This window comes from Elgaria multicarinata, chromosome 4 (assembly GCF_023053635.1).
Source record: "Elgaria multicarinata webbii isolate HBS135686 ecotype San Diego chromosome 4, rElgMul1.1.pri, whole genome shotgun sequence".
Lineage (NCBI taxonomy): Eukaryota > Metazoa > Chordata > Lepidosauria > Squamata > Anguidae > Elgaria > Elgaria multicarinata.
Genome location: NC_086174.1, coordinates 41,569,012 through 41,595,035, shown reverse-complemented (window position 1 = coordinate 41,595,035; position 26,024 = coordinate 41,569,012).

The following is a 26,024-nucleotide window of genomic DNA, read 5'->3' as shown; positions in this document are numbered from 1 at the left end:
TTGCCATTTTTATTGCAGTTTTTGTTGTGTTTTTATTGCTTTTTTACCATTTATTTATGTATTACATTTCTATACCACCCAATAGCCAAAGCTCTCTGGGCAGTTCACTACAATTAATATTGCACATTTGAATATGATCAGTATCACATTTTTAATACCACATTGGTTTTTATTGCATGGTTTGGTGTTGTATGCTGCATGGGGCCCTGAAAGGCAGCCAAGAAATATGGTAAATAAATAAATAAAATATAGTATTGCATAATAAGGGGAGTGGAGTGGTGGAGCTCCAGGCAGTTATCCTGCATGAGAAAAGGGCTGTTCTTATTTTCACCTTGCAATCGTTGGCGACAACAATATTTCTGAATGATTCTCTACTAATGCCTAAAACAACATCGTTCAAATTAAAGAGTAGGGTAATTCATTTATGAGGGCCAACTGCAATGAGCAAACTTTGTTTTACAATATTTTAGTTGGCCCTAATAAAGCATTGTTGTACTGTTACCTTTCAGGATTTTTTTCCAGTAGGCCCACATGGCTACTTGCCATTTTTGTTAAGAAATTGGGTTGATCTTGCAAATTGGTTGTCTTACCAGAAGGGGGAGCATGTCTTCCATTAAATGAAGCCTTAAAGACTACTGGCATTTGGGAATCCTGACAAATACTGTTTCCAGACAAGTTTTTTGTTTTTTTAAATGTGTAATTGCCTGCTTCGTTCATGGAATTTTATGGGGGACTAGATGATCTCGTCTTCCACTTGTAGCCCTTGTAACTGTTTCTTCCATATTTCTAATTTCCACAAAACGAGGGGTGGGAGGGAAACAAAATCCGTTAAGGGCACAATCCTACGCATGTTTAGAACCCCCCCCCCCCAAAAAAGCCCTGCAAATCCCATCAAGGCTGGCTGGGGGATGCTGGAAGTTGTAGGAACTTTTTTCTGTCCAAATATTCATAGAATTACATCCCAAGGAGGAAAAGACAGACTAGCTCCACAAAGCCTTTTAGCTGGCAGTGTAGTAGGAGCCCTCTGTTGGAAGCATCAGAAGAGGAGATAAACCAGAAGCCCGTCAAAGTAAGGCTCTGGTTAGCAATTAACATTTGAAAAGGGCCAAATTTTAAAATGAACTGAACAAAGACTGAAAAGCCAGGCCAGCAGTTGATTTACCTTTGCATGAGCAGAGGGCAGAGAGCACTTTAACTCCCTCCTCCCCAGTTTGAGTTCTCCCATTGTGACTTGCACAATGTGACTTGCTCAATGGGCATAATTTCAGAATCCTGTCTGAACCATTATGGCTGTTCATGCTAGGGGCAGGGAGACTACCTTTGACTCAGGGGGAATAAGTAAAGCCAATGATAAGTAAAGGGCTTTACCAACACCTCTGCAGTTGTAAATAAATAAATAAATAATAAATAAATAAGTTGTTCAGACTTTTGGAAGCCGTGCGGTCCATTGCATTAATTACCTCAACAGCATAGGATTTATTCAGGTGTACTTGCCCATGCATCGCTCTGGGAATGTTTGAAGCAAGGCTATCCTATTTGTGGGACTGGCAGTGGAAGCGGGTGGCTCTGAAGTCAGTAGGGTGGTAAATCCGGTCAGAACTCTACAGGAGCTATCCAAAACACCTTGGATAGCTTCTTTAGAGTTTTGACGGTTCTCACTAAAACCTAGGACAGATTCACTGCCCCAGTGATATTGGAACCACCAGCCTCCACTGGGGGCTGGTATAACGTTTATTTCCCACAGCAGCCATTCCAGCCTCCATGTAAAGTAAAGGTGCTCTTCAGTCCACCCATGTTATTGCCATCCTCCCAACATTACTGCCCACAATCATGCAATTCAGGTAATGCAGGGGCAAGCAACACACAGTCTATGGGTCCTCCACCCCACCCTACTCCCCCACTGCTGAAATTTATGGAAGTTTCTCCCCCCCCCAAAAAAAAAAACCCTCAGTGGTTTATTTCTAATCACCACTTCATGGTGATTTACCTCTGAATTTCAGTGGCGAACTGCCATCTTTTTTGGCAACCGTCATGGGGTGCAGGAAAAATCCCACAGGATGGTGGCAGAAGTGCAGCTCGTGCAGGGAGGACGGACTCCAGGAGGCAAAAGATGCCCCCTAGGATCCCTGTAGTTGCCCACCCCTAAGGCAAGGCATGGATTAGCCTGACTGAGGCTAATAATAATCAAGATTTCTCAGATGTGAAGCTCCAAGGGGCTAAATTGAAGCCCTCCTCTCCTGGCCTCCCATTACCAATCTCTAGAGATAACTGTGTGGAGAACAGATAGAATTGTGCATTATCTGCAGGAGAGATCCGTCAGCCAGGAGAGAATGTGTCTTGTTATCTACCTTGATTAGCCTGGCTGTAGAACAGCTTTATAAAAGTTAATTCCAGGGTGCTCAGCCTGAACTTGCTTGCATCCCTGAGAACCCAGAACAAAGCAGCTGAATTCGGGTAATCGCTTATTCTTCAAGAGTATAAAAACTGGATTGTCAGGCTCTAAATGTTAACATGAAAGAATCATGTCCTATTTATTTCCCAGGAAACTTAACTCTCCTTCCTGGCTCACATTACTCCAGGTTAATCTGAAGTAGCTACCATCCCATCATTCAGTTCTTAACACAAATTAAAATCCCATAAGCACACACTGAAAAAAATTAGGGTAAAATCCATAGTTTTTCTTTAACCAACTTGCTTTTGAGTTTCCTTCCTTTGGTGATCTTGAGTATGTTTCTGCCATCAAAGTAAATCAGGAGTCACTTCTTTAAAGTCCATGGAGCAATGTACTTGTCAAAGTAATGGTGAGTGTGACCCTCTCTAGCTGCATGTAATTGGAAAAATATTCCATCTCTAGCTCATTTAGTTCAAAATATGCTTTGTTGGCCATCATGACTGCAAAACAAACAGTGAAGAATGTGAGGGTCCCTTTGCAGCAGAGGGGATCAGCAGTAAAGCAGAGCAAGAAATTGATTTATATATTAACTGAGCTCAGAGCACGGGAGAAAGATCTGTGCAGACTATCATAGATGTAAAAGTTCTGACAAGTTGAGTGCTGGGAAGAGAAAATTACTTTCAGACATGGGGGTTTACCTCCATTCTTTAAAGAGTTGTAGGGCTTCAAACTCTCAGCTTGGACTGCTGGATCTTTTAACTTGTGCTTCATAAGGCTGGTCTGAAGTTTCATGTGCATGTTCATCACTCAATGACAGCAGCAGCATGTGACACGGCTTGCATGTATACCAAAAGACTTTTCCCAGTAGTATTTCTTTAGACTTGGGAATGGTTAAGTAAATCCGGTTTCTCATGGAAATCTCTTTGTTTGGTAGGCAACCATTATAAGGGCAGTATTTGTTTTCATGATTTAATTAAGGCTTTAAGCTGTTCTAAAACGACTGTAAAAACTCAGGGTCGGTAATAACTTTCTGAAAAAATAATTTACCTATATACAAAGGTTCTGCAGGGATGCCAGTTTGGGACATACCCTATTGCAGAAGTAATGAATGAATGACCAAATAAAAGAATGGGATCTTGGGTGCATTTTTATTGTTCTCATTCTTCTTACCCTGAGAAACATTTCTGATTACTCCCATCAGGTAGGGAAACTTGGGTGAACAGATCCCTGAGAGATTCATGTCCCAAGTTGTGAAGGTTTTTAGAGATGGAAAACAGCATCTTGAATTAGACCAGCAGGCTACTCATTGGTTGAATATGTTTCTTCCTCTCAGCTTCAGCAAGGCTGTGGGCTAAGGCACTTGAAACTTCCAAACTGCCTTCAGCTGCAGCTCCACATCAAAGCCAGATTTCTGGGTTTGAATGTCATGATTAACAACCCAGGTATGGAGCATCACTCAGTTCTTTAGCCACTCCCACTGGCAGGAGGAGCCAAGCAGGAGCACTTGAGTCACAGTGACTAGTATGCTGGCTTGATCATGACAACCCAGAGTTAAAAAAAAACCTCTCGGTTGTTGCGGCGTGTGAACTGAGTGTACTGTACTAGCTGACCCACATGGTTTCAAGGAGTGCTTTGATGATAGCTGCAAGATTTGTTTTCCAAGAAGTGGTTCAGATATTTACATGTGTGCTTGCACATATCAATGTCACTGGAAATACTCTGTGGTCTTTTTTTTAATCTTTTTTTTATTGTGGGTTTTAACAAAATAAAACAATAGAAAAATAGAAAGGGACATATGCAACGACATACTTCAAAAGCCTCATTTTCAAATATCACAACATTCTAAATGAAAAAGGAAGAAAGAAAAAGTAGCATAAATCACACATAAACTTCCATGAAGGCAGACCAAATGTCCAATTATAAGCCCATTCATAAATTGGGTCTGTATAGCACTCTTTCAAATATTGCTAGGGTTGTTGTTAAGTCTTCAGTCCATTGCATTATAGGCAGTGAGCTTTTACCTTTCCAGTGTTGTAGTATCAGTCTTTTAGTGGTCAAGAGGGTGCGAAAAATCCATTTATGCTGACTGTGTGTTACTTTCCAAGAAGCAGGTGCATCATTTAAAATGACATGTACATCAGAAAATATTAAAGAGCTTTCTAATACAAAATGTATGTGTCTGACAATTTCCTCCCAAAAGAAGGCATTTCCAGAACATATGAACAAAAGAAACATTAGCTGTATGAAACCTCCAACAATTAGCTGATTTGGACAAACCTTTATTAAACAGACACTGTGGTGTCTAGTAAACCAAAACAAAACTTTTTGCTGAATAAGATGTAACTAGAGGTCCATTTGCATATCATATACCAATGCCAAAACAGCGGTCCATTGATTAGATCATTCTAATTCCCTGTTCCATTCCTGCTGAAGCCCCCATGTATCATATTGATTCACTGATAATAAGTATTTATAAACATGAATCATGGGTCAATTTCCCTGCTCAGCTTCAATAAGTGTTTCTAATAGCAAAGGAGATTCTGAAGCAGTAAAAGCCACAGGGCTGAATCTAGATTCTAACAAATGTTGTCAGTGCAAGTACTGCCATTCAGCTGTGGCAGACAATTCAAATTTATCTTGCAAAGCCGAAAATGAAAATGTACACCCAATAATTGATCCAGGGTAAAAATCATTCTGTCTGTACAGGTCCGCCACAAAAATATTTTCTTCCCTATTTTTAAAGCCAGATTTCCCCATAGAGTCAATTCAGCACGAAAAAAATGGGTCAAACTGTAATTGGCATGACATTACGTGCCATGCATCTCTAACTACTGAAATTGTGGGTGGAACATTGTCTACCTTAGTATGTCAAGACCCTAGAGCCATCCATTTGGAAAGAGGCTCCAGGCAGGATGATTCTAAAACTGACCAAGGTGAGAAATCAAATCTAAGTGGAAAAGATCAAAGTTTGGCACAGGTCAGCAGGTAAGTTCAATGCTATGTAGCGAGATCCAGCAAGTGAAACCCACCATCTTTAATTGGAAATTGCATCCTTTTCAAGGATATTCTTGGTGGTGAGAAACCCCAAAAGAATTTGTGAAATGAAGTATTAAATTTTTGAAAGTATTTGCCAGGTATAAGTAAAGGAATTCCACATATAACGTAAACAATTTGGTATTTGGTCTTGTGGAAGATGTTTTAAGAGGATGAACATTACAAGATACTTTGGTAATATTTCAGGACCCTTCCTATTGTCCCTGATTTCCAAGTCCATGATAAACATTAACTAATCTAGATGGAATCTTGTATCATCTTCAAGACTAAGACATTTATTATGACATAAGCTTTCTTGAACTAGACTCCATGTCCATAAAACTTATGCTACATCCAGCATCAAGAGAGCATTACAGATCTGGGTGTGGGACAACAACCATGTAAAATGTTTGGAAGAGAAACAATCAAGAAAATTGGTCCAAGGAAAGATTATACTCTCCAAACAAAAGTTTCTTGGCTGAATGGTCAGGTCCCATAGGTTACAGCAATCAATGCCAATTTCATCAAGAATAAGAGGTTAACATTAAATAATTTGTGTGCATGTTCCAACAAATCTTTGCAGTTTCAGTGCCCAACGGAAATGTCATTGAAAGTCAGGGCCTATCATTACAAACATTTGCACATACAAACACACACACACTACAAAGCACCCTTTTATGCTGAACACTGATTGTACATGTATAGACTTTCATTTTACATTTTAGAGCAAGAGAACATCTCAGAGAAAGTAGATTTGAAGCATCTGCTAAAACTGTGACTGTCAGTTAATGCACAGACCTGGGAAAGATATCTGAAATGTGCTGGATATCATGCACATTTTTTATGCATGGTTTTATCCTGGTTGTGCTTTTTATACTGTATTTTGTATTTGTGTTTTTAACCTGTTGGTTGTTTTATTATGGTTTTAATTTTTGTGAACCGCCCAGAGAGCTTCGGCTATCGGGCGGTATAAAAATGTAATAAATAAATAAATAAATAAATGCAACTTGGTAACTATTTCATAAGGCCATGAACCTATAATCTCACTGCATGTCATCCAGCATAATGCTATGTAATGCAACATACAGAGGGCCCAGCTACACCAAGCAGGATATTCCACTATGAAAGCGGTATGGAAGGGGTATATAAAAGGCAAGAGCCACACTACTGGTTTATAGTAGTATTGAAGTGCACTGACAACTGTTGGGGCCCATTGACACAGCCCATACACCACTTTCATACCATTTTCAGACCACTATATCCTGCTTGGTGTGGCTCCTGCCTTTTATATGCTGCTTTCATAGTGGAATATCCTGCTTGGTGTAGATGAGCCCAGAGTAAATGGAGTATGGAAACTCATGTGGGAACAGCATGCATGTCTTACACAAAAATGAAGGAAGAAACAAACACAAACTTTCCCAAACCAGCTCCTGCTTTATAAACTAAATTCCTGATCACTAGCAAGGATAACTATCCATATTCATTTATTGTAAAAGCAATATCGACTACCTGTCCAGTTTCTGAGTTCCATAAAGTCTTAAAAAGTGTCATACTCTGACACAACAAGGTTTAGAAATCACACCCCAATAGTGCAACCCATTCCACTGAATAACAGAATATTAACTAGGGGTGTGCACGGACCCCCCACTCCGCTTCACTTTAAGATCCGCCATTTTCGGATCGGCCCGCTCCGCCCCGCCCCCACTCCGCCTGTGCCCACTCCGCTCCACTCGGAGCTCCGGATCCGGATCGGAGCTCCGGTCCCCCCCATAGGGGGGGTTACTGGGCCCTGCCGTCATCGCCGCCCATGCGGCGACGGCGGCAGAGCCCGGTAAGGAGGAGGAGGGCCTTACCTGCCTCCGTCCGCGGTCCGTCGCCGTCTTCAATTGAGCCCGTGGTTCTACCAGGAAGTCTGGGCCGCAAGTGCGGCCCAGACTTCCTGCTGGAACCACGGGCTCAATTGGAGACACTGACGGACCGCGGACGGAGGCAGGTAAGGGAGAGGAGGGCGGGGGGCGTTACCGGGCCCTGCTGCCGTCACCGCATGGGCGACAGCGACAGCGGCAGGGCCCGGTAAACCCCACTTACCTTTCCGGCGGAGCTCCAGATCGAGGTGAAGGATCCGCCTTCACCTCGATCCTCTTCGCCCCGCTCCGCCGGCCCCCCAATCCTCTTCGCCTCCGCCTTAAGGGCAGGCGAAGCCCCCCGCTCCGCTACTGCTTCTCCGGTCCGATTAGAAGCGGAGCACATCCCTAATATTAACAAAGCCGATGGAACAAACCTTTCCCAATGGATCAATAACTTCCTTCCTGGCTGCACCCCTACCATTTTTTAAACCTGTGCTATATAAGGCAGAGATTCTCAATAGCCACTCCTTTCCCATTTTTTTTTTATCAAGCCCCCCATGAGTTTTAGATTTCTACCACCAGCAGCAGCACCACTCCATCCTTCTACTGAGCTTTGTCAATTTCTGACCTATACAAAAGAAGACGTTCAGCAGATGTTGCTTCTACCATCAGGAATGCCACAATAGCGAGAGAAGCCACACCTAGGCCTGAAAATTGACCAGGAAAGAAAAACATATCCTGCCTTGCTCATGTGCCTTTTAAGGTCAGCTTAATCACTCAAAATCTCCTGGGAAGTTTTCCACAACATGAAGATAAAGCTTTATCACTTGCTTTTGTCTGCCAATTGGCTATTATTACAGACATAGGAGCAGGGATTGGAACAAACAAGGCCTCCAGCCTTAACTACACCCCATTTGAGGAAATTCTATTCTGAGGCCAAATGCGGATGGTGTGCATTGGTTAGAGACTTCAAAGCATTGCTCTTATTTGTGTTAATATCGTCCACTTAAAATTCTCAGAGTCAGATATCTTAAATCATGCAGTCCAAGCTTGTGTTGAGCTGGTCTTGCTGACTGAGGTTTTTAAATGGGGTCAGGATCTTACTCTTTGACACTGTTGCTGCTATCAAGCGCTGCAGGCAAGTGCTAAACATTATGTTCCTTGTAGTCTGAAGTGCTAAAATTTTGCCTTTACAATCAACTGACCTGTTTTCCCCCCAATTACTCATTTAACACCACATTAAAAACAAAAAAGGAGTGTAAACCACTGATGTATCCTGTTATGTGAATTATTTGCTAACAGAACAAACTAACCTGGTTCACTGGAGCAAAAGAACAGTGAAACACAGTGATCCAATAAAATGCTTTAAATGTAGCACACCTAAGTCAAATTCATTTAACTTATATAAACATGAGGACAGGTGCTCTCTGTTTGTTGTTCTGCTATGTGTTCTTTTGCTTGCTTATTCAGAACTTGATCCTAAGTCTGAACCTTATTCTTCCTGTGGAAACTACTGGTACACCAGATAATCCAAATAGTTACTGCTATTGACAAATCAATGGTTACAGCTTCACCCTCTACATCCTAGGCTAAACCCACAGAATTCTATGATTTTAAGTGTGCCCTATTCTTCATAGGATGGGATGTTGGGTTGTAGTCTTGTATACACTTATTTTTGGATTAAATTTCATTTTACTCAGTAGGATTTCAGATGAGTAGGATTAGGCTGAAAATTAGAGCATTTATTTATAGGACATGATAAGCTTTGCTGTAACCCATTAACATTTCTCATACAGTGGGCCAGTTCGCATATCATGTGACTTGTGGCACGTGCTGGCAGTCATTTTAATTATTCAACTTCCAATGGGGGTTGGTGTGCGTGTGTGTGTGTGTGTGTGCCATAGTTTGTTGTGTCATCCGAACCTGGGCAGCAGGAGTTGTTTGAGAGGTAAACAACCCTCAAATAGCCCTACAACAGACCATGGGTTATTTGAGGGTTGTTTAACCCTCAAACAACTCCTGCCATCCGGGTTCGGACAACAGGACAAGGCACAGCCAAGGTTTGAATAGGTTACCTGGGTATTAAATAAGCCATGATGGGCTATAGTGATCATGCAAACCAGGTCATTATGTCAATGACTCTCACAACACCATTATCAGATATGCTAGGATTATCTTTATATTGCAGATGTTATTACAGATGAGAGATTAGTTCCTTGCCTGTGGCCACGTAATGAGTTTGCGGTTGAGGTGACATTTGAATCCAAGGCTTTAGCTAGACCTAAGGTTTATCCTGGGGTTGTCCCTGCCTGCTCCCGGGATCCCCTGTGTGTCATTTACATGAACAGGGATGACCCCAGGATGATCCCGGGTTAAACCTTAGGTCTAGCTAAGGCCCAAAACTTCCCAGCTTCTAGATCAGCCTTTCTCAAGTTGGACTAAAACTCCCATCATCTTAGCCACTATTACACATTTGCTTCCTATAGCTCTGTTTTCACCTTCAAGAACTATGTTCACTGAATACGTGCTGAACGTAATGGAATTGCATCCTCTGACCATACCTGTGAACTCCTAAATGGAATGTGTTAAAAGGACTCCATGCACTTTCTGCTATATGGACATACGTAGGTTCTTCCTTGCAACTAGAAAAGTTCTGCAGTCTGCTATCCGCTCCATACATTCAGTGAACACCACTCTTGAAAGTTGAGAATAGGTCATCTTTCAATCATTGACAAAGACTGGGGGAGTCACATTAATGTAGGGCACATTAAGCAATTCAATCTTTCCCTCCTCACTTTTCATAGCCACATGACAGATAGAAAAGAGCCTTCCTATCAATGCATCTCTGTGCTAGGAAAAGCTTCGCTTGATGACCTTAGCTTTTACTAGCCCTGGTGAAACTGCACTGTATTGCTTTTGCCACTAATAATATTGGCCTTCCTTCATCACCCTTTCATACTGGGATTGTACCTTTTCCCTGGCAGAATCTCCATACCATTAACAGCTGCATGGCAGACAGAAATCCAGCAGTTGCAGTGGTCTCCATCATGCATCTTCACACAGATGTTAAGCATAGAGCTTCAGCAAGGAGGTAAGGCAACAACCCCTCCTCACGCAGATACATTTCCTAATTCCCACTATACCTTCCAGCCTTAGTTGAGGCTGTTCCACTTGTTCCTCTTTGCTTCCACAAACTGCACCCAGCCAGGGAGTGAAACATTGATTGGATTGGCCATTTCTTTTCCACAAGCAGCAGTGAAATTTAAGCACTGTCTGGAAGCCACAGTGAAATGTGATAGGTTTGAAGAGGTTCTGTGGAAAGTAACTGGAAAGAATGACACCATGAGACCCCTTTTTTCCAGCGAAATAAATAGATGGATACACGCTGTAACTAGGAGAACATTTGGTAAGAGGGAGAGGTTGCCTTGGGACAAGTTCAGGTAAAACAATGCTCAATAGCCTGGAGGACGGATTCTAGTAGAACGGGCTTTGCTTAACTGTGTGAGGGTGGACTAGATCAGTGTCTTTCATACTAGGATGAACCTCTACTTGAGCTGTGAGTGACCACATCTGTCGCTCCAACTGAGCAAATGAGTAAAAGCAGCAAAGGATCACTCAGGGACCAGACACATTTTCCAGAGAGAAAGAGCTTTATCACACGTACCTGCTTCCTTTGGATTATCCCCGTAGTGCTAAGCTTTCGCCGTTGTTGTTTTTGCTACTGGGAGGCAGCAATCCTTTGCATACCAGGAAGTGAGTTGAAGGGGGGAAATGTAAAAAATCAATGGATGACCCAATTCAATTCAAATTTGGTATGCTTAAAACTCTCCCTAATATCTATTAATGTGCCAATTTTGGTGTCTTTATCTTTAAAGCTTACGCAGATGTAAGCATTTCTTTAAAATCCTGCTCCTGCGCCCCAGCGGCGGCTCGGAAGATACACTTAGGGCCTTGCTAGACAAGGCCTTAGCGCACTTTGAGACCCGGTTTCCCTGCTGTGCGTCCAGATGACGTACAGGGGAATCCGGGCCCAGGCCGCACTGAGGCCTCCTCTAATGCGCCATAAGCGAAGTCGCTTATGGCGCGCCTTTTTCGCAGCCCCGGCCTCAGGCCGGAGCTGCGAAACGTCTAGGAAGGTCTGTGGCTTTTTGCGGCTACTCGCTTACTCGCGAGTAGCCGCGAAAAGCCACGGACCTGGCACAGCGCTCATACGAGCGCTGTGCCCATAGGCCCGGGGGGGGGGGGGAAGAGAAGGGCAGGGGGAAGGATGGCAAGGGGGGATGGCAAGGGGGGAGGGCGGGTGAGAGAGTGAGCGCCGCGCGCCGCCGCCTGAGCAAGCAGGCGAGCGGCGCTTGCCCGGGCAATGCCGCCCCATGCCAGGCCTTGCCCTGGCAGCGCCGCTCACCTGCTTGATCGGGCGGCGGTGCGCAGCGCTTGCTCTCTCACCCGCCCTCCCCCCTTGCCATCCCCCCTTGCCATCGTTCCCCCATTTAAAAAAACGGACTCACCTGGTCCGAAGTCTTCGGGCCGCATGTGGCCCCTTTAAACTAAAAAAAAATGGCGGACGCTGCAGGGATCCCAACGTCCCTGTGCGTACGGCGTCTGAAAGCTGAGGTGGCGCGCGCTAACGTCAGCGCGCTGCCGCCCCGCCTCCCTGCCGGCTTATCCCGGCAGGTCTAGCAAAGCCCTTAGAAAGCAGGGGCTAAATAGAGCAAATCTTTTTGCTTTGAAGCACAATTAAAGCAGGATGCATGGTAGTACTTCACAATAAAAGCAGATTATAAGGGGGAAAACTTCTGAGTCCTTTGCATGCAATTCGCAGTGATTGCATAGTATAATGCCGGTGTGATAAAGCTCATTGAGCGTGCTCCTTCATTACTTCCTCTTTCTGCCCAGAGGGGAAAGAAGAAGTAAACAAAGACCACATGGCCCATTCAGGGGCAGTTTGTATCCTGCTGCTTTTCCTGCACACAGCAAGAGATCAGGGCACATTCTGTTGTTTTTTTCAAGGCAGATTAAAAGGGGTCCATTTTGTGACAGAAAACAAGCGGAAGGAGCGGGAGGTGTGTGGGAGGCAGACATCGTCATCTAAAGGACTCGTGCACATCTGTAAGTGGGCAGTAGCAAACGTGTATAGCAAAAGCTTCAAATTACAGCAAAACCTACAAAAGTAGGAGTGAGTGAAGTTAATTTCAGATACATTGAATCTCTCACTTGTTCTTTATTTCACTGATTTTAACATTAAGATGTTATGTAGAACAGATTTGTCTTAAATGTGTGCTGTAAAATCAGACATGTGACCAAGACTATGTTCAGGTGGGCACGCCCCCTTGGTGCTGGACACACCCCCTTGGGGGCCGACCACGTTGTCCTCCTTTTTGGTTTCCAAAATATGGTCACCCTAGTCTGATGAACCTCAAAAAAAGAGAAATGAGACCCTGCAAATTTCACATTAGAACCACTAGATGCAGAAGGAGTGTGCACTAATGGGAAACATACGTGTAAGATGGCAGGGAAAGGAGATCACAGATAAGTGTGGGAAGACACACACACAGACATACAAACACAGAGAACATCTACATGTATATGTGTAAGTTTGCTCATAGATGAAGATGTGATTGGTCGGTGCCATTGTACCCTATCAGCATGGAGAATCAAGTTAATAGCTTCCCTTTTACTACCTAAGAACAAACAATTAAACAGGTATGGATCCTTGTCTCTGAACATAGGATATATTGGGCTGGGGTCCTACTGCTCTTTTCCACAGGGCTTTTACTTTGCAATGGGATTTGGAAACAAAAATGGCCTGTGGATTCATAAGAATGAGGCTGGGGTGAATTGTTCGCACTGCCATTATGTCCAGTTTCCACAGGGCATGTCTGCATCTACATTCTCCCCTTCCCTTTCTGCTACTAGTCACCTCTATTTCATTTGTGCTGCCAGACGTTGTGTCACTTTTGGCATCAGCCTTGTCCTCGGTATTAATATTGCTAATTCCTGCATTGCTGCTGCTGCCAATGATGACTCCACCAGCTCTATAAGGATAATAAGGACATCTTTCTGTTATTTCCACATGATTATTCCCTGTATGGTAAGGCATGATGGGGACTATCACGGAAATCCTGAGATGTGGTGTTTCACACATAATATTTTTATTACCCAGGAATGCTCCTGGGAGTCACAGTTCTGGGCTTTAAAAGTCCTGGCTTCTTCGTTCAAGAGTAAGGTCCACTGGTCTGAAAAGAGCTGAATGAAGCTTACTGTCCCTTTGCTCATATATAGAGGGTTGTAGTCAACTCTATATTTGTATATTTGTACCCTACACATGGTGATGGATTTTGTTCTGGTCATAATATATGGAACTGTTTGACACCTAGGTCACTGTTAACGTTTGCTGCCAGCAGCAAACAGGAATCTAGAGTTATCACAATACCAAGGTAAATACTGTTGTTTTATACTGTTGTTTTTATATTTTGTATACTTTTTAATGTTCACTGTTTTTAACTTTTGTAAACTGCCTAAAGAGCTTCGGCTATGGGGTGGTATATAAATTTAATAAATAAATAAATAAATACAATAAAGGCAGCACTCCATAGGTGTGTGCAAGGGGTGTGCTGGGTGTTCCCAGGCACACCCTAATGTCTTAAGCAATAAGCGCCGTGTTGAGGGGGCCATTTAGCAGAGATCCAGAGGGGGATCTAGATGCAGTGAGAAAATGGTCCTCTGGCTGCTCTACTACTGCACTGAAGAACCACTGTCTCTGAGAGAGCACTGTTGCTCCTGGCAGCAAGAGCGAAACGGAATCGCTCTGTTGAGAGCCTCTCTGCCATGAGCCGTGCTTCAAAGAGGCAAGGAGGAGGACCCCTAAAGGCTAATATAACCTCATAAGACCCTCCTCTGGCCAGCGTCACCACAAAGTCCCACCAACGCTGGGGCTTGAGGAGCGTCTCCTCATTCCCACCACCACCACTACCTGCAGTGGTCTTCCCACAGTCAGGCAAGCCAAACACGGAGCAGGGCATCAGTGTTTACTAATAAAAAGAATAAAAATAATGTCCTTTATGATTGTGTATTCAATAAATGTTTGCATTTTTAAAAAAATTAAAAAATATTTCCTGGGTGCATACCCTAATGAAATATGCTGCACATGCATATGCATGCGCAGCACTCCACTTGGTAAGTAGTTCTACATGTTGTGCCCTGGTGCATGATTACTTACCAAAAGTTGGCTGTACTCCATGGTGTTCACATCTTGAATGCAACAAGTGTTCTGGCTCCCACTTTAATAAATACCTGGCTGTGACTGCAGCTTTCCTGGAGTCAAGGCAGACACCTTTCTTGCCTGCAGTAATGTGCAGTCAATGTACGGCAAAGAACAACAGCAAAAGAAACAGGAAACTCCTGCTGTGAATCTTCTGGAAGAATTAAACTACAGACAATTTAAATTTTGCAATGCTGTGCCAAGAAAATGAGTAGCTACTTGTGTGATTTTACATCTGAAATGTATGAATGACCCTGGAAAAATATGCATTCTAATGAAATTGAAGCCATGGAATTAAATGCTTTAATTACAGTTTCAACCTTCCAGGGGGTTGTCTTCATGGTGCTGAGTTGGTGCCGCCTTCTCCCCAAACCCTGTGGTTTCACTTACCTGTGGTGGCCTTGGGTAAACACCATGCCAAGAAGGGAGTGTGGGTACTGGAGCCACCACCTCACTCTCTTCCATGTTTCCAGTGACCAATCGGCAGTCGCCTTCTGCCAGGACCACACTCCAGATCAGCCACAGAGTGAGGTCAGACAGTGGAAGAGCCGGCGTGATCTTGCTCCCACTGAAAAAGTCTGTCTTTTCTGTGCAGCTTCACAGGAATGCCCCACAGTGGCTGCAAATCTACAGCTGTGTTGTATAACTGTTGCAGCACAGATTCGCAGCTACTGCAGAACTTTGGGCAAGTGTAGACAGCCCCCAGAAGACTCCCAGGTCTATTCACATAGCCACATTGCATTACAGACATGTGAAAAACTTAGGCAGCATTGACTCCCAGGTACTTAGGATGACCATATGAAAAGGAGGACAGGGCTCCTGTATCTTTAACAGTTGTATTGAAAAGGGAATTTTAGCAGGTGTCATTTGTATGCATGCAGCACCTGGTGGAATTCCCTCTTCATAACAACAGTTAAAGCTACAGGAGCTATTCCAGAGCGACCAGATACAAAAGAGGGCAGGGCTCCTGCAGCTGCTGCATGCATACAGATGATACTTGATCTGGCTTGGCTTGATACTTGATCTACATGGCTTGGGACCACAATACCTGATGGAACGCCTCTCCCGACATGAACCTACCCGTACACTGTGCTCAACATCTAAGGTCCTCCTCCGAGTGCCTACTCCAAGGGAAGCTCGGAGGATGGCAACAAGGGAGAGGGCCTTTTCAGTGGTGGCCCCCCGACTGTGGAATGATCTCCCCGATGAGGCTCGCCTGGCGCCAACATTATTATCTTTTCGGCGCCAGGTCAAGACTTTTCTCTTCTCCCAGGCATTTTTAACAGCATTTTAACAGCATTTAACAACGTTAAGTTTGTTTTTAATGGACCCCACAATTGTTGTTTTTAAATGGATACTGTTGTTTTTATACTGTTTTTATGTGTGTGTGTGTGTGTGTGTGTTTAAATTGTATACTTTTAATGTTTACTATTTTTAAATGTTGTAAACCGCCCAGAGAGCTTCGGCTGTGGGGCGGTATATAAATGTAATTAATTAAATAAATAAATAAATAAATTGATGAAATTCCCTTTTCAATACAACTGTTAAAGATATAGGAGCCCTGTCCTCCTTTTCATATGGCCACCCTACAGGTACTTGTGCTGAGCTGCTGGTTGAGTGCATGTGTCAAGCAGGGGCTGGATTTGACTTGGCAATACTGCTTACAAACCATCCTGAATGCCATAAGCTGAAAAAGTAACGAGAATGGGCTCTCGCTAGCTAGCATGTAATTTTCGACTCCGGACACAGGGAAGGCTTTTGTCAACTAAAAAGTGTTCGGCAACTCTGTTTTTTTTGTTTTGTTTTGTTTCATGTTTTAAATCCACTTAACTCATCACCATGACACCATCATGACCACAGGAATAAAATTGTGTTTGCTTCTGGTATCCTGATGCTAATTTTATTTATTTATTTATTACATTTCTATACCGCCCAATCGCTGGAGCTCTCTGGGCAGTTCACAAAAATTAAAACCATTCAAAGTATAAAACAACAGTATAAAACCATAAAATAAAATACAATATAAAAGCTCAACCAGATAAAAACAGCAGCAATGCAAAATTACAAATTTAAAACACCATGTTAAAATGTATTTATAGATTGTTAAAATGTTGGGAGAATAAAAAGGTCTTCACCTGGCATCTAAAAGCATATAATGTAGGTGCCAAGCGAACCTCCTTAGGTAAAGTGGGTAGTGGGAAGTGGGTAGTGCTAAAACATTACCTTAAGAGTAAGCACCATTTTGTTGTAAAAAGTGATATTGGGCCTGTTCAGATGACACTTCAGGCTCTGTGGTTAGCAAAACTGTGGTTCTCTGGGGTTAGCACTAACCATAAGCCGTGCTGTTGCACACAACACTTTAAGCCAGTGTTTGAGCTGCTAACCCTGCTGCAAACAGTCTGACTGTGGTTAGTGAGTGAGCAGGGTTTAGCAACATGTGTTGCACAAGACACCTTAACCCTGCTGCTTAACCAAAAGCCTTAACCAGCAGGGCTTAAGGTGTCTTCTGAACAGGACCAATATGTTTTAAAAGTAAAAATAGTAAAATTAGCATCTATAACCATGTACATTGCCAGCCTGTTGACCGTCAACTAAAAATGTTTTTTTTAAAAAAAACAAGAAGGAAAGGAAGGATGCTGTGGCTACCTGCATCAACCGTGGTGTGCCCTGGAGTGCCCATGGTGGCCCAGGTGCTGCCACTTTGAGGGCAGTCATGGGAAGGGGGAGCTGCAAAGCTAGGTCCAGCACTAGCTGCACTATGAACTAGCAGCTCCCTTTTCTGGTTTCTTTTTAAAATTAAATAAAATTTGGGGAGTGATTTGTAGGCGAGCTTTACTGTTGTCAAACTATAATCTAGGAAATTATACTTGAGTAAGTGTTGGCATCTCTGTGTACAAGAGTGACAGACAGAGACAAACAGCCAGACAATGTATGCAGAAGATTATACAAGGTACACAGATGGTTCTTAGGTGACGTGGGTAGGGCAAATGCAAAATTAATCTGGATGTGCGTGCAGCAAAAGAGTTGTGTGATTACTTAACTATCCTCCAAAGTGCAGTTCTATCACAGTCTGGCATTTCACTGTGCCATCAGAAAGTATCTGAGAGATGACAATGAGAGCATGACAAAATGGCTGCCTGCATTTAGTGTTGCCAGGTAACCACCTGTAGAGGAGCCAGTACCTTTAAAAGCTTGGCTCCACAATTACTGCAGAGGCACACACTACATCTGCCCCTGCCCAGACACTGCTGAACAGTGATTGAGATGAAAGGAACAGGAGCACCTTTTAAGGAGAGCTGGGATAGTGGGGAGAGCAAGTGTTACAGGACTAAACTACATGTAATGCAGGAAACCTGAGACGGCATCTCCAAACAAACTTTTATTTTCCTAAAGAGAGATTGGATTTTTTGGGCCACAATACTATGGGAGATGGAGTTTAACTCTCTCTACCATGCTAATTCCCTAATGTAGGGTGAACATATGAAAAGGAGTACAGCACTCATGTATCTTTAAGTTGCAAAGAAAAGGGAATTTCTACAAGTGTCATTTGTATGCATGCAGAACCTGATGAAATTCCCTCTTCATCACAACAGTTAAAGCTGCAGGAACCCTGCCCTTTTGACCAGATGTAAGAAACAGGTCTCCTGCAGCTTTAACTGTTGTGATGAAGAAGGAATTTCACCAGGTGCTGCATGTATACAAATGACACCAACTGAAATTCCCTTTTCTATACAACTGTTAAAGATACAGGAGCCCTGTTCTTCTTTTCATAAGGTCACCCTACCTAATGCAAATCATCTCTCTTATACCTACGTATTTCCCCCTCCACAGTTTCATGGGATGTACAATTTGCATTGAGGAAATAGCTTGGGGAAAAGGATTAACTGCATCCCTCCCTCAGACCTCTAGCAAGTTGCATCACATTTAGTTTGGCCTCTAAGGGCACAATCCTATGCATGTTGTGCCAAAAAAAAAAGAGTCCTACAATCACAGCATGCTGGGAGTTGTAGGACTTTTCTCTGTCAAAACATGCATAAGATTGTGCCCTAAAGCACATTTGATTGTTCAGTATACCTGCCAAGTCACTGGTTATAAACAATGGAATGGAGCTATATAAAATACAGTATAGTAGTATGTCAATGCCCTTTCTTGCGGTTCCCACGCATTGGCACCAAATACATCATCGATACAGGTGGAAAGTTATTATTATTATTATTATTATTATTATTATTATTATTATTTATATGATAACAAAGGAAGGTAAAAATGGTAGTCACATGCCAATGGGCAAACAAAAAAAGAACACGCAGGAAAATGGACAGGAGGGGTGGGCGGGGGACAACAATTGGCAGAACAAAAACTATAGCAATTTCACCTCTGGAGGTGTTTCCCCACTGAGCGAGCTCTTGTCTCAGGGAGGATGCGAGGTTCTCCCCCCTAACACCGCTCACCGCTCACTGCTCAAAGTTGCTTGTTTCATTATGCTAGAAATCTTTTATGTTCTCAGCAACCACCCATAGAGGTGGTGTGCCCTGTTTCGTTTCAATTTCTTACATGGGGATGCTTATCTTCATCAGCATGAATCCTTATTTCTCCGTTTTCTGCCTTGTTTCCTCAGCCCCTGAAACTGAAATTTGATATGGTGCCTCGAAGGCTTCAAGTTTAGGCCTGAGGTTATCAAAAAGTACATAATTGCCAAACTAAAGTGTGATGGCTACTTGTTAAAGTCAAAAGAGACTGCCTGAGCTCCTGACAGAACCGCAAATATTAGTTAATATTTGTTAACTGTTTTCACCTGTGCAAATTGCTAAGAGATCACTCTGTGCAGGTGGATATAGTGCTTGAAGCTGGCAATCTAAACTCATACATTTCTTGTCCCTCAATTGCCATTTGATGGAGAACGTACAGAGCACTTCTTTGCAGCAACAATATAATAAGGTTTTTAAATGTACAGTCGCCTTAACATTGTCCGATTATGGACAATGGTGTGTCACATTCCCCGTTATATTGGTTCACAGTGGTCATGGTTGCTAGGCAGCCACAATCCACTATTCTCAATCCATTGAGCTGTCAAAATGGCCACTAGGAATGGCTGTCATTTACAGCAAAGTACCACAGTAATACAAATTATGGTGTGATAACTTCTGCAAACCTTCCTAGAGTGTTTTTAGGTATACCAAATGGCAAATTGGGTATATGATCATGGAAGCAGATGACTCATTCACAAAGTGTACAGTGCAACCAATTGCAAAGTTGCAAAAGGTAGATGATTATATATGATTCAGCCCTATGACATCATGACATTTGTTCTAATCAGAAACAAAATACATGTTTTGGATCAAAAAGGTTATAATTTTCCCCATAAGCAAGTCCATAGACTCTATCACTTTCTGAATTTGGGATGGAATACCAAAAATGTCAGCCTACGTCTTAGGCCCTAAAATGTTAAGAGGTGCCTTTCAGTCTTGCCAAACTCTACTTAAAAAAAAAAAAGGTAAAATCTGCTGTTAAGAAGCAAAACTGTTCCTTACAATGTAGGGGGCTGACTTGAAATAGCTGTTCCAGCCTTGTACTCTATCTGGACTAAAGTCAGTCAGATTAATCACTCAGCAGTCTTCATTCAGTGTGGTGCTTGAAAAATCAAGAACAAAAGATCCCAATCAGATACCATCTCAGAAGAAACGGCCCAGGCTGATAAAGAGAAAGTCATAGAATTCAAGTGCTGCTAAATAAAGAAGCATTTTTGTGCACAATGTGCCAGGTTTAAACAGGACATCGGATGTTAATTTTGTCTCACTTTGGCGTGCGGGTTTGTTTGAGAGAGAGAAAAGCCTTTAAAACTTGAACAAATCTGTATGGAATTATCATGGAATATATGTTATTATTATTATTATTATTATTATTATTATTTATTTATATAGCACCATCAATGTACATGTATAGGCGTATCTTTTATTTGTATAAAAGAATAAATTGCATATACTATATAAAAACAAAGACATTGTTTATTGCCTGTGAAGATCCCCCTTCCCTTCTTCCCATGTCAGGTTAAGCTGCTGTGATCTAATGGCTGAAGCCAGTGGGACTGGGTTCAGATAATACAATAAGCAATGGTGGTTTAAATAGTTGACAGTTGGTTATTTAATCCACCATGGGTTATCGTGTTTTGTGGAGGGAGTTGTTGTTGTTGTTGTTTTTACCAACGATTGATTATTTGGGCAAAATTCAAGTGCTGGTTTTGACCTATAACGTCTGAATTGCTTGAATCCTATAGAGGTTAGACCAGGGGCAGAGAATGTGCGGCCTTCCGGATATTGCTGGACTGCAACCTCCTAGTAGCCTTAGCCAGCATAGCCAATCATGAGGCATGATGTGAAGTACAGTCCATCAATCTGGAGGGCTCACATCCCCCGTCCCTGCCATTAAGACCAGGTAGCAGTACTACAGCATCATGTTGCAATAGCAAAGAACTGGGAGAGATCATCTTTACAGCTGCTTCCTAAGCCAAAAACAGTCAAATGCTGACTTCCTCAGGGCAAAATTGGAAAGGGGGTTGGGTGGATGGCTGAAGTTTGAATGAGGAACACTCCACACTTGCAGGTCCCAGTTACATTATTCATATTTTTGTCATCTTGCCGGAGCAGGGTCCCTTTGAACAAGAGCAGCAACTAAGCCTTTTGCAGTGAACCCTAAAGTTTTAATTAACTAACCTTGCTTTGCCAGTGTGCTTGAACTTGGGTGCCATTCGCACTTGTGAAACGGAACCTTGCGTTTATTTGATTTTGCCAAGGAGAACTGGGTTGCTTTTTATTTGATCAACTTGCTGGCTCAGTTAAAAAGAAAAAAGAAAAAAAGTCAAATAAGCCTCAAGTTCTTAATCTTTGTTCAAGAAAGCTTTTTTTTTTTAATCTTTGTTTCTATAAACTTCATGGACAGCTTTCAAGGCATCACTGCATGGATTAAATTTCTCTTTCTGGAAGGAAGGTGGGCAGCATTACTTAATTCTCTTAAGGCTTCTGCTGACCCTTTGTCCAAGGGACTGAATGTTAACCATGAAAAGTCAAATGTACTCAGAGCTCTGATTGATCTGTGAGCAGAAAAAGCGAGCTCCTGGGTTCTACAAATTGCACCTGTCCCATTCTATACTATTTGAGTATGAGGAGCTGGGCATTGTTATTGGGGAGAAAAACCCAGAAACATATGTATGTGTGAGTGTAATATGGAATTTAGTAAACACAGAATATATAACTGAGGAAAAACAGGTTTTAATGGCACATTCCTATGCACGTTTAGACATACCCCTGGGCAATGCTGAGAGTTGTAACACCCTTTTCTCTCTAAACATGCATAAATTGTGTGCTAAATCTAGTAATCTATACTCAAATGTCTCTCCACTGTATCATATTTCCAGTCAATATGTGACTGTTGCTTAGGAGAGAAGTCCTCTAAATTTCCTTGCCCATTCTTCCTGGTTCAAAAGGTAACATTTGTGTTTGCTCCATGGGTGGTTTTATTTTCATAATCGGCATAATTGGATAAACCCACGGATTTATTATAAGGACTCTGATGCATGATAGCAAGTTAGCACTTGCTTGCCTTGTTTAAAATCAGAGGCAATAGGAATAATTTTCCCCTCACAGATACATGCCTAAAATGTGGAGAGGATCTATGGGGATGATTGAAACCCAAGCATGTACGTGCATCCCCGGACATAGCATAATTGTCGCAGAATAACCAGTCCTAAGATATAAGGAAAGAGGCTGAATTTTCATAGCTGTACTTCTACTATGGAAACACTGGAAGGAGCAGGTGAGCAGACATACAAATGCATTATAAGCAAGAGAACCAGAACTATTCCAGACAGAAGTACTGCAATCTCCAATACAAACATTGAAGCTTATGACTTTTCTGAGGAAAAATTATAAACTCCAGCATCAAGGAATTTCTTGGACTACATCTGTGCTGTTTTCAGCAAGCTTAAAGTCCTTTGAATGTGCAGGTATCCTTCATACACAGCCATAGCTGTGTGGAAGTCGCTTTTGTGTGATGCAATCTCATGGGGCCATGGTGCGATAATAAACCAAGTCTTTGTTGGCCAGCTTGACATTTTGGCTTTCTTTTCTTTTCAGCTGCTTCAAGACGTGGCTGTCTATTGTCTGTCTGCTGATCCTGAATTTTTCTCCCATTTAAATACTATTCTGCTTTGTTACTAGGCATGAGACAGCTGCCCGCCTCAGGCTGCATAACATCATTCTTATCTTTCTTGCTCTGCTTAACTTTTCACAAGATCCTGCCTCTTTCTCTGTTGTACTATATCAAGTCACAGTTGCCAATTGTGAAGGAGGTTTTTCCCATTAGAGGGGCCAGTGGGACATCCGGAATGGTTCAGAGGCAGTGCTCACTACCCCAGTCCAAACGTCATAGAATCATAGATCATAGAATCATAGAGTTGGAAGGGGCCTATAAGGCCATCGAGTCCAACCCCCCTGCTCAATGCAGGAATCCATCCTAAAGCATACCTGACAGATGGTTGTCCAGCGGCCTCTTGAATGCCTCTAGTGTGGGAGAGCCCACGACTTCCCTAGGTAACTGGTTCCATTGTCGTACTGCTCTAACAGTCAGGAAGTTTTACCTGATGTCCAGCCGGAATCTGGCTTCCTTTAACTTGAGCCCGTTATTCCTTGTCCTGCACTCTGGGAGGATCAAGAAGAGATCCTGGCCCTCCTCTGTGTGACAACCTTTTAAGTATTTGAAGAGTGCTATCATGTCTCCCCTCAATCTTCTCTTCTCCATGCTAAACATGCCCAGTTGTTTCAGTCTCTCTCTTTTGGATTTCAACTGTCAGGATTCCTGACTATTGGCTATGCTGGCTAGGGCTGATGGGAGTTGAAGTCCAAAATACCTGGTGGGCACCAGGTAGGGGAAGGCTGGAGTATACTTTTTGTTCATGCTGCTTTTGTTCTGTAAGAGAATAAGTGCTGGAGGGAGGGGGGCATAATTTTGCTTTTCTGCTTGGCTCTAAAACTGTTGGACTGAGACATGAGATATCACTCTCCTGCTTGTCTCAAAAGTGCCCAGGGCTTTTTGACTGTTCCCCCCAAATCCAGAAGGGCTTTTCAAGTGTTTGGTTTGAACACTCAAAGAAGCCTTACCAGCTTCATAACACACATAAAATTAAACAGGTAAAGCTTTCCATCTTCATGCTGTATCTTCCATCTTCATGCTGTATCTTCATGCTGGATAAAAGTGTCTTCAGCTAAATTCTATGATGCAAAAAGTTAAAAGAATTTTAAAATAACTTTTTAAAAGTCCTGGAATATATTTTATACACACACACACACACACACACACACACACACAATATAATATTTATTTACATTTATTTTGGATATTTATTTTGGAGATATATTTTACATTAAACAAGCAAACCTTTCCACTAACATGACCTACTTCTACAAATTTGATCATGAAGAGCTTTCTTTTGTCCTCTGTTCAAAGAAAAAGGGTGTATTTGTTGGCAGCAGCAGTCAGAAATGGAAAAATTGGAACTTTAATTCACTGCAATCCTCCCTCAAATGCTTACTCATATGTAAACATTTTTGAAATCAGTGCAATATTCTGAATGAATAAAATTAGGATTGGAAATACAGAGATGTTTTAATATGTGCAGAATCTGTTTCTGGTACTGCCTCTTTGCTGTAGTCAAGAAATGAAATGACTAGATGTGCTGCTAGATTAAAAAGGAAAATGGGAAAGCACCAAATACAGGAAAAGAAGGGAGGAAACACATTGGGCTTTTTTAAAAAATCACATTTCTATGCAACTGGAGGCTTCATCCCTTATATTCCAGGTGTGCTGCTAACCCAGCATTCCTGCAGCTGCTGGAGGGGCCGTGACCACCTCCCCTGCTGTTGGAGCAGCCTTCCCGTATCAGAGGCACTAAGCCTATTTACACCAGTTGCTGGTGAACATGGGTGGGAGGAAGCTGTTGCAACCATGTCCTGCGTGTGGGTCCACAGCTGGTTGGCGACTGTATGAACAGAGTGCTGGACTAGATAGACCCTTGGTCTGATCCAGCAGGGCTCCTCTTACGTTCTTACTGTGGGAACTGCTGGAGCATACAGTGCAGGCGGCAGGAGAGGCAATTGCAGCCACTGAAAATCTACCATCAGCAACAGGAATGGTGGAAAATGTCACTTCAGTTCATGGAATAAGCAGATAGATAGATAAGTAGGCAGGCAGCCTGGTACACAGGTGCAGCCAGTACCAGCTCCAGATTTTGGAGGATCTCTCCCTCTGTGAGTCCACCCCACCATCATTGCCACCAGCTGCTATGGCTCCTCGTCCTCTTTCCCATCATTGCTACTACTTGCTTGCTTGACAGGCAAAGAGACAGTGAACTTTCAGGCAGAGGCATCTACCTCTCTTTCTGTTCACCACTACCATTGTCTGGGCCAGAGTGACAGGCTGGTGAACAAACAGGTCATAGGCTTGTGCAGCATATTTCATTAGGGTGTGCACCCAGGGATATATATTTTTTAAAAGGCAAACATCTATTGAATACTCAGTCATGAAGGACATTTTTTATTCATTTATTTATTAAATACTGATGCCCTATTCTGTGTTTGGCTTGCTTGACCACAGATGGGCCATTGCAGTTGTGGGGAGGGGAATGACAGATGCTCTTCAAGCCCCAGCATTGGTGGGCCATTGTGGTAACACTGGCCAGAGGAGGGATTTATGAGATGATATTAGGCTTTGGGGCCCTCCTCCTGGCCTCTTTGAAGCACGGCTCCTGGCAGAGAGGCTCCCAGCACAGCAATTTCCTTTTACTCCTGCTGCTGGGAGCAACAGTGCTGTCTTAGAGGCAGTGGTTCTTTGGTACAGTGGTGAAGCAGCTGGAGGGCAGCCAGGGGACTGTTCCTGCTGCATCTAGATCCCCCTCTGGATCTCTACTCAAATTCCCTTTCAGTTTGGTTCTTATTGCTTGAGACATTAGGGTGTGCCTGGGCACACCTGGCATACCCTTTGTGCATGCCTATGAAGCAGGTTACAATTATGAAGAAGAGGAGTACATCTAGGGGATCTTGTCAGCAGGCCCCTGCTGGGGTGTGTGCCCTTGGAAGTGCCTGACTATACCCATCCTTGAAGCTGACCCTGGATGGAGGCACCAGGCAGGAGGTGGGTGGTTGGCAGCAGGGATCCTTCAGAAGGATGCCAGAGGCATCATCACCAAATACAACAGTAAACATGAATGTAACAGAGCTGAAGACAAATGCCAAAAGGTGCTCCCTTTGAGCAGTGCTGCCATATGGTCATCACTGTGATTTTTTTCATGACAGTGAAAAATGCAGAGGCAAGGGATGAAAGTCTGTTGGCTTATTTTGGTCTCATGGCTCCTGTTCATTTGAAAACAGACATTCTAGAACTATGCACACAGGGTTACATAAGGACTTCTGTGCTGCAGTTTCTTCCTGTGGCATAGCAGGAA